Here is a 9,869-nt window from a genome sequence, read left to right on the forward strand (position 1 = left end):
GTGCGCCCATCTCACTCAAGAGGCCAGGGGCCAGCGCTGTCCGGAGACACTTCTGGGTCACGTGGCCAGCGTGACATCGCTGCTCTGGCAAGCCAGAGCCGCACACGGAAACGCCGTTTACCTTCCCGCTGGTAGGCGGTCCCTATTTATCTACTTGCACCCGGAGGTGCTTTCGAACTGCTAGGTTGGCAGGCGCTGGGACCGAGCAGTGGGAGCGCACCCCGCTGCAGGGATTCGAACCGCGACCTTTCGATCGGCAAGTCCTAGGCGCTGAGGCTTTAACCCACAGCGCCACCTGCGTCCCCTCTCTTGCATACATGGGGGCAAAGTTGTTAGGTACACATAGCCTTTCAGGAACTGACAGGAATCCATGGCAAACTTCATTTTGACTGAATGAAGAAGTGTGCATGCACACAAAAGCTTATATCAGAACAAACGTAGTTGGTCTATAAGGTTCTACTAGACCATTTTCTTCTTCTCCTTCTCCTTCTCCTTCCTCTTCTTCTTCTTCTTCTTCTTCTTCTTCTTCTTCTTCTTCTTCTTCTTCTTCTTCTTCTTCTTCTTCATTTTGACTGTGTCAAACCAACACCTACCTGAACCTAGATTCATTTTTACTGAGAACAAAACAAGAAGTAAACTTTGTAGCAGCATAACACTTAAAGAGAGGGATCTGTTGGCCTAGCACCACTCTGACTGTGGCATCCTCTGTATAAAATAAAATGGTGGCCCACAGCTGATTATGAGGCTGCCATTTTGTTTTGTTTTTAACCCAGAAGCCCCCTCAAAATGTTGCTACTTCGTTACATAGCATGGTTCTATGACAGGGGTTGCCAAAGGAGCAACTATTTCTTTCTTAGCTCTTTTAGATGTGGCAGCAATTTGGGGTTCTGTTGGGCCCCCAAAACCACCATTTTGTATTATTCCATGCACACAGATATGCAGCAGCCATTTTGTGACTGGCACCCAGGCCACTTTCCCAGAATTCCGATGGGCCCATTGCCCCCGAAAGGTTTGTGACCCTTGTTCTATGGGGCTTGTGGGTAAAAAAAGCAATGTATCCACCAGGAAGAGTGTTCCAAACCGATGCTTCAGGTTGCATTTCATCCTCCGCTCTGACTCTGCCATTCCCCTGAGCTGTCAAATTCACCACCTGGTTCAGGTGCTGATGTCTTATCGCCTTATCCTAAGTGGCACATTAACGCACAGGGTTAAGCTTTAAGGATTCTAGATGGACTTTAAGGCAGTGGTGGGGAGCCTACAGAGACCACATAACACCGGTCTTGAAAGACCTACATTGGCTCCCAGTACGTTTCCGAGCACAATTCAAAGTGTTGGTGTTGACCTTTAAAGCTCTAAACGTCCTCAGTCCTGTATACCTGAAGGAGCGTCTCTATCCCCATCGTTCTGCCCGGATGCTGAGGTCCAGCGCCGAGGACCTTCTGACGGTTCCCACATTGCAAGAAGCAAAGCTACAGGGAACTAGGCAGAGGGCCTTCTCGGTAGTGGCACCCGCCCTGTGGAACGCCCTCCCATCAGATGTCAAAGAGAAAAACAACTACCCAACATTTAGAAGACATCTGAAGGCAACCCTGTTCAGGGAAGTTTTTATTGTGTGACATTTTAATGTATTTTTAATCTTTGTTGGAAGCCGCCCAGAGTGGCTGGGGAAACCCAGCCAGATGGGTGGGTGAAATATATTCGGAGTTCAGAGTGGATTTCATGCTCTTTATTCAGCTCATAGTGGTGAGCAGGAATGAATGTTCCCCCAAGTATCTGCTTTATATACATTATTTACACAATGGGCTGCATGTGATTGGCTAATTCTGGGATTCTCCTGTAGGCCAATCAGGTTGTGGATTCACTTCCATCTGGAGCTGGATTGGGTAGCTCCTGCTGACCAATCATACTGCTGCATTGTTCTAGGACCAATCAGACTGCTGCATTCTGAATCCTATTGTTCTAGGACCAATCAGACAGCTGCATTTTGGATCCTATTGTTCTAGGACCAATCAGACTGCTGCATTTTGGATCCTATTCAACTCAGTACATAACAGTGGGGTACAAATAATAAATTATTATTACTACTACTACTTGTACTACTAGAGGTGGATCTGGCGCAGAAAGCCTCTCTACCTGGCCTGCCAGTTCTTACTCATCACACCCACTGGGATCCAGCCCATTGGGGGTGGATTGCCAGCCTGCTTGAAAGGAATGCTCCCCTCCTCAACTCTTCCTCAATTACCATATTTTTTTCTTTATAGGCATCACTTTTTCCCTCCTAAAAAGTGAGGGGAAATGTTTGTGCGTCTTATGGAGCGAATGCAGGCTGCGCAGCTATCCCAGAAGCCAGAACAGCAAGAGGGATTGCTGCTTTTACTATGCAGCGATCCCTCGGCTTCTGAGATTCAGAATTTTTTCTCTCTTGTTTTCCTCCTCCAAAAACTAGGTGCGTCTTGTGGTCTGGTGCGTCATATAGAGCGAAAAATATGGTAATTTAGATGGCAAACCTTCTTCCCTTGTTCTCTGGCTGTGTGGATATGTTAATATTCAAAATCAGTATCTGAAGCTCAGCATTTCTGCAGCAGATCTCCAAATGAGTGATGGGTGAATTGCTGTCAGCTCCGATTGGAATCAGCTCGCTACTTATCTGCATTCTTGGAGAAGTTCCAGGCTGGGTGACAAGAAGCAGGTGGGAACAGTCCCTTTCCTGGGACTTCTCTTCCAGCTTCGCACATCGTAAGAGCGCAAGTCAAGCCCCGCTAGATCAGACCAAAGCCCCATCTGGTCCAGCATTTCTTCCAAGTGGTGTCTGCAAATACTAAAAAAAAACCTCCAAAAACAAACAGGTAGGAGTTTTAGCAAACAGAGCCCTTGAAAAGGCAGGCTGAATTCAAACTCCACACCCCCAGTGTCTCTCCTTCTCTGCCTTGTGATGTCTGCTGAGTCACATCCAGATAAAGACTGATTTATGTGGGATGTGATACATAAGTAGCAGTCAAGTACAACATTCCTTGTTTTCCTAGAGTGGACATGCAGGGGAATGTTTGGTCCAGCCAGGCGAAAACTTCCTGTTTCCTCCTGGCTGGGACATACTTGCTTTTGCATGTGACTAGAGGTGGGCATGACCTTACCTGTCCAGGTAACAAAAAGGACACAGCACGCAGCACCCTCTCTCTCTTTGATTTCCTCCATCATTGGGGCAGCTTTTAGCTAGAGGTGCTCTGTTGGCTTCCAGCCAACAGAGGACACTGGGACTATCTCCAAATGGGATAGATCCACATGTATATACTTTGCAACTAAGTCTGCCTTGAGGGATCCAACTGTGAACTGATGATGTGAGTAAACTTCTTTTACAGTGGTACCTCGAGTTACAAATGGCTCAGATTACAAACGCCTCAGGTTACAAACTCCGCTAACCTGGAAGAGTTACCTCAAGTTGAGAACTTTGCCCCAGGATGAGAACGGAAATCATGTGCCAGCAGTGCAGCGGCAGCAAGAGGCCCCATTAGCAAAACAACGCCTCTTGTTAAGAACAATTTCAGGTTAAGAACGGACCTCCGGAACGAATTAAGTTTGTAACTAGAGGTACCACTGTACAGTCATACCTCATGTTACGTCCGCTTCATGTTACATTCTTTCAGGTTACGTCCGGGGTGACCCAGAAGTACCGGAAAGGGTTACTTCCATGTTTCGCCACTTGCGCATGTGCAGACACACAAAATGACGTCACGTGAATCGCAACCCGCACGTCCGCAGATGCGCCGCTGCGAGTTGCGCTCTTTTCATGTTGCGAACGGGCCTCCGGAATGGATCCTGTTCACAACCAGAGGTACCACTGTATATACTTTACACAAAATTGTGGTGTGTTTATTCTTTTAAGAGGGATATAAGGGAAAATACCAGGAACCTAATATTGAGAGGCTTTAAAAAGCCTGCAACCAGCTATCTGCTGTGTGTTTAAAAGGGGAATGCAAAACTCTGCTAAGTTATAGAACTTGCTAGCTTAAGTTAGGAAGGATATTAATAAACAATATATCCTCTCCTGCCTCCCTGAACATTCCCACACTTCATCAACCATAGCTGATGCTGAAAAAAAGTCTGTAAATACACTTTTGGGATGCAGGTGGCGCTGTAGGTTAAACCACAGAGCCTAGGACTTGCCGATCAGAAGGTTGGCGGTTCGAATCCCCGCAACGGGGTGAGCTCCCGTTGCTCAGTCCCTGCTCCTGCCAACCTAGCAGTTCGAAAGCACGTCAAAGTGCAAGTAGATAAATAGGTACCACTCCAGCGGGAAGGTAAACGGCATTTCCGTGCGCTGCTCTGGTTCACCAGAAGCGGCTTAGTCATGCCGGCCACATGACCCGGAAGCTGTATGCCGGCTCCCTCGGCCAATAAAGTGAGATGAGCACCACAACCCCAGAGTCGTCTGTGACTGGACCTAATGGTCAGGGCTCCCTTTATCTTTACCTTTATGCAAGAGAGACAGGCCGGAGTGGTTGTGAAGATGCATTGACCTCTGGCGCTGTCTCTGATGATACAGACACAGACTCCCCACAAGTGTCCCTATTTTCCAGGGACAGTCCCGGATTTACAGAAGCCATCCCAGTTTCTGAGTTGATACCGGAATGTCCCGCTTTTCCTTAGGACATCCCTATTTTCATTGAATAAATGTTGGAGGAAATGGTAGGGTTTCCCTAGTTTCATCAGAGAAATACTGGAGGTTATGGAGTTATGCGACCCCTGAGTCAAGGATATAAATAACTATACAACCTTTAGAAGACATCTGAAGACAGCCTTGTATAGGCATGGTTTTTTAAATGTTTAATGTTTTATTATGTTTTTATATATATTGAAAGCTGCCCAGGATGACTGGGGCAACTTAGTCAGGTGGGCAGTCTGTTGTTGTTGTTGTTGTTGTTATTGAGTAGGACATCCCTATTTTCATCTGAGAAATGTTGGAAGGAATGCAAACATTTTGCATTTTGCAGGAGGGACTCATAATGACAGTCAACACAGCCAAGATAGAGTCCAAAAAGCAAGGAGCTGTGTTAATGTATTATGTAAGTTGAGCAGTAAAGTGCACAACAACCGGTCATTCTGCACATTCCCCAGGCTGCATGGAGAATGCGCACACAATCCTTAATTGAAGAGGGACTTGTTGACATTTCCTGGTGAATACACAGAATCTCCAGCAGGTCTTGGGAAATGTTCATATACCACCTGAATATTTTGTCCATACACTTTCCTTACAGATGTGGCATGGCTCACTTGTTTTGAGTTATATTGAAAGATCTATTTTGCATCCTTTTGATGTGATACAAGAAGCCCATCCCTGCAGTGACTCTTGGAGATTGTGGATTAATGTGGAGATCCAATGGACAGTGGGCCATGGTTTTGGATGGAGGCAGGGGGCTGTTTAATAGCTTTCTAATCCGTTCTGCTTTATGTTTCCACATTTCTATTCCCAGTAAGAATGAACTCCCAGTTACCCAAATAGGACAATTTGATGAAAGTGTTGTCTTTGCTACCATCTAGTGGCAATATGGAACCAGTGCAGAAAGGTTATCCTTTCAAAAAAAAAAGTAGGTTGATTCGTGGCTGATTTAGCATGCCCGTTTAGGAATGGGTCAAAATTCGCCCTCACCTAAATTTCTCTCCAGATTCTGGAGTTCTCAGCACTTGGTCTTGCTTCTGAAGTGGAACAGATGCATCAAGTGTCTTCAATTGGTTTTGTGTATGTTTTTAGAACCAGATAAATACATCGTTTTGTGCAGCTTTTGGTTAATCCTGCCCCAGCCAACGCCCAGATAGGGACATATCAGTGCACTTCAGTTCGGGATCTGGGCCTCAGCCTTACTTGGTGCACAGCCCTAATATTAGCAGAAAGGCACATTAAAATGCTGGTGAATTTTTGTGAGAACTTTTTTTTTTTAAAGGCAAACTGATGCAAAAATGGTGCAAGCAAAACTTAAGAGTTGAAACTGGAAATGTCAATGTCATCCACACCTATTCCCAGCCGGCACCCCTGTGATTGTGACAGGTGTTTAGCATGAATACCTAGTGAATGGGAGGCGGGGAACAAACCATGACCATTCCGATTTTGTTTTTTTGCATGTATCTAAAATCAGTTTCTTTACAGAGTACAGCAAGCCAGACATTGCATAGATCCATTTTTTTTTCTTAAAAAAAACAACCATGTTTCCCAGTGGAAGCATCAGCATAGGTGACAATCCACAATCACAACCAGTAACTCAAACCTTCATTACAGTACATTGAAAAAAAGGTGTCCGTCTTAAAACAGTAGGACAAAATCAGGTTGTGGCTACATAATATGGTAGTTCTTCTCTTTGAGCCCTGGGAAAAGGGATCGGGATCAGACTCGGAAGTGCCAAGTCTGAAAAGAGTTTGGTGGAAAGCGGGTGAAAAACAACTCTCAAGTTTAAGCATTTGAGTTTTGAGACGGCGGCATTGTGCTGGATCCTCTGACAGGGCCAGGCAGATAATCTTTCCCCTTCTCTCACCCTTCTTCCATTGCAAAGTAAGTAACATGAAGCTATCAGGGCTGTATGTACAATATAAACAAAGGGCTTAACACTTGAGGAGGGAAGACAAAGACAGCTGCAAGAGCCACCGGGGAGGAAAAAGTCATGGGAGGAGAATTTCATTTATCACATATCGGGAGGTGGAAACTTTGCAAGTCAGATTATTAGCCTGCTATAGGGAAGATATTTTTGGATCCATAATTGTCCAGAGAGAAGTCTGTATAGATTCTAAATATATGAGCCCTGCTGGTTCAGGCTAGGGTCTCATCCTGCCCATCGTCCTGTTCTCACAGTGGCCAACCAGATGCTTACAGGAGACCTGTCCTCAAAACAACATCGCTCTCACCTCCTGTGGTTTCTGACTGCTATTCAGAGGCACAACGCCTCTGATAGTGGAGAGGGCATCAGTATTAGTAAATATGGGCTACCTATTCTTCCATGAATTTGTCTACTCCTCTTTTAAAGCCATCCAGGTGGTGATCATCCCTGCCTCCCGCGAGAAAGCCACTTCCGACTGGAGAGGAGGTGGGGTTGTGGGCTTCACCCCCTCCCCATGTGCGCAGGGGCTGCAAGCCAGCCCCCATGAGACTAGGGGAATCCTTGGCCACGTCATCTCCCTTGCCAGCCAATCAGCTGGCCCGGGAGGCGTGGCCCGCGCTATTTAGGGCTGGCACGGCCGAGGCTTTTCCTCTTTCTTCGCTCTAGCTGCTCCTGTTTCTCACCCTTTCGGTTTGGCTCTCTAACATTGCTATGGACTTCAGTTGGTCGCCGTCAAGGGGCCTGGTAGGAATTTTTTCCACTTGGCAAATTGGCTCCAGCCATTTGGTTTTTCGCCAAATCATCACAACTTCCTTGGCATTGGCACTTAGGCATTGGTAAGGGTATTGTTATGTAGATGGGGGGGAAGCGCCATCACTTTCCCCCAAAGCAAAGGGTAGTCTGGTAAAGGATTCCAGGGGTGTGGCCCAGTCCGAAGCCTATGGAGGTGAGGGCCTAAGGCACGCCCCTGAGCGGTGACCCTGGGGGAGTTCCTAGTTGATGTGCATCAGCAGGACTCCCCCCACTGGCGGTTAACCCTTCCCTGTCTTCAAGCAATCAGGCTGAAGCCAGATAGTCGATAGGACCAATGCCTAAGCCAATACCGCTCAATTCCTGTAACCAATAAACGAATTCCATACCTTCTCTGTGTGTTGTGCGAAGAAGGATTTTCTGCTGTTTTAAAATCCCAGAAAAATATGGTTTTGTACATCATCAGGAGATCTGAGCTGGGGGATTTTAGTCAATTGATACAATCAACAGAGTTGTGTGATATTGTCTACTCTGGCTGGCAGCTGTTCTCCAGGGTCTCAAGCTGGAGGTCTTTCCCATCACCTGATGCCTGATTCTTTTACCTGGAAGTGGTGTCCAGGATAGACTCTGGGTCTTCCCTCACATCCTACCATCAACCGCTAACCCACCCCCCCAAGATGAAATCCCAAAGCATCTTCGTTTCCTTCCCCGCATATGCAAATTAGCATGTCAAAGGGAAAGGGCTCAGCCTAGCCTTCTCCTTGCCATGCTAGCTATTATTATTATTTCCTTAATTGAGGAGTATTTCAATATACCACCACCACCCCAGCAGTCAGAAGAAATGCAAGTCTTGACAAGTTGTACTCCAAGATTTGGCAAATTGTTTAAATTAATTGATCCCAGTTAAAGCAAACTTAAGCAATCACCAACAAGAGAACACCCTACTTTTCTGACAGTTTGGGGGCGAACTAGAACTGTAGAAGAATTGAACATGCTTTCATTTTTTCCTCTCTTTTTGAATCCCCATTGAAACTGTGCTTGACACAATTTCCCCTCGTTTTGAAATTGACTGTGGCCTTTGGCACGGTGAAATACAAGTCTCGTCATGCTCCTTTACTAACTATTGTGAGGAAGGGTGAAAGAAGTAGTTCCTTTACGCTCATCAGAAAACGGTACTCCTCACCGTGAACCGATCTCTCTCATACACCCATGAGATCTCATGGGTGCTTATTTCACACATGCTGAAGAGCTGAAGTCAGCTCCTAGTTGGAAGGTGCTCTCTGGGAAATGTCTTTTGATTGGCCCTGTCCTCTGTCAGTGGGGCTTTTCCTTGCGAGGAATCCTATTCGGATTAAGGGAATTTCCCTTTTAAAAAAAAGGAAAACGTTGACAGCTATGCAGTGGGGTCTCCTGATGGGCTTACTTAGCAGTGACAGTGGTCAACAGTAATCCTTTGACCAGAACTAAGTAGTGTCTTGGAGATACCATTTTAATGTTTCACGATGTCTCAAGGCATTATGGGAAATGAAAATTGTGCTTCCAAGACCCAGTGGCCTGGTGTGGATGGAAAGTTGGGGGCAGGGTTAAAGGGGTCGGGAAAGGGCAGCAGGAATTTAAAGCGGTCTCAATAGCTTCATTACAATGCAGCAGTCTCAACTAAATCATATAAGACAGGGATGTCCAGCTTCCAAGAGACTGCGATCTAGTTCCACTATAAAAAACTGGCAGTGATCTACCCAAAGCTGTTGAGCTTCTTTGGGGGGGGGAGGGGTCAGGATCACGTGATCGACCAGGATCGACCAGGGATGCCCCGCGATCGACCAGTAGATTGCGATTGGCGTGTTGGACATCACTGATATAAGACAACCATCCAACCTCTGCTTAAAAACCTCCAAGGAAGGAGATTCTACCACCTCTTGTGGGAATCTGTTCTTACTGTCATAAAGCTCTTCCTGATCTTTAGTTGAAATCTCCTTGCTTGCAACTTGAAGCCATTGGTTCAGGTCCCACACTCCAGAGCAAGGAAGAACAAGCTTGCTCCCTCCTTCCTCCTCCATATCTCCGTGAGATATTTGAAGATGGCTATCACATCTCCTCTCATTCTCCTCTCCTCTTTTCCAGGATAAACATACCCAGTTCCCTCAACTGTTCCTCATAAGGCTTGCTTTCCAGACAGCTTAAATCCCAGAGGAGGGAAAAGGCATAAACGAATATGAGGAAAGAATTTGTCTCTGTCCTGCTTCTCACCCCAGAAACAGCTGTACACACAGTCCAGGCCTGAAAAAGAATTGATTCTGGAGCCACACACCCACATCGGGGAGTGAACTCACAGGGGTACGGAAACAGTAAAATGGTTTCTGGCGGGAATGGGATGCCAACTCCAACCACCCATGCTGTGTACACATTTAAAGCACATTGTTTCCTCCAAGAATCCTGGGAACTGTAGTTTGCCACTCTCAGAACTATAATTCCCAGCACCCTTTAAAAAAAAACTATTGCTCCCAGGATGCTTTGGGGAAAGTCATGTGCTTTAAATGT

General features: G+C 46.2%; 1 long non-coding RNA gene across 1 annotated transcript; it reads right to left on the bottom strand.

Moving 5' to 3' along the window:
- Window positions 1-6,098: 6,098 nt before the first annotated feature.
- Window positions 6,099-7,312, bottom strand: LOC309371642. The gene is made up of 2 exons (XR_014169237.1): window positions 7,132-7,312; window positions 6,099-6,970 (listed from the first exon to the last, which is right to left on the bottom strand). It is a non-coding gene; the product is annotated as an uncharacterized lncRNA (long non-coding RNA).
- Window positions 7,313-9,869: the final 2,557 nt, after the last annotated feature.

This window comes from Podarcis melisellensis (assembly GCF_964234715.1).
Source record: "Podarcis melisellensis genome assembly, chromosome: 6".
Classification (NCBI taxonomy): Eukaryota; Metazoa; Chordata; class Lepidosauria; order Squamata; family Lacertidae; genus Podarcis; species Podarcis melisellensis.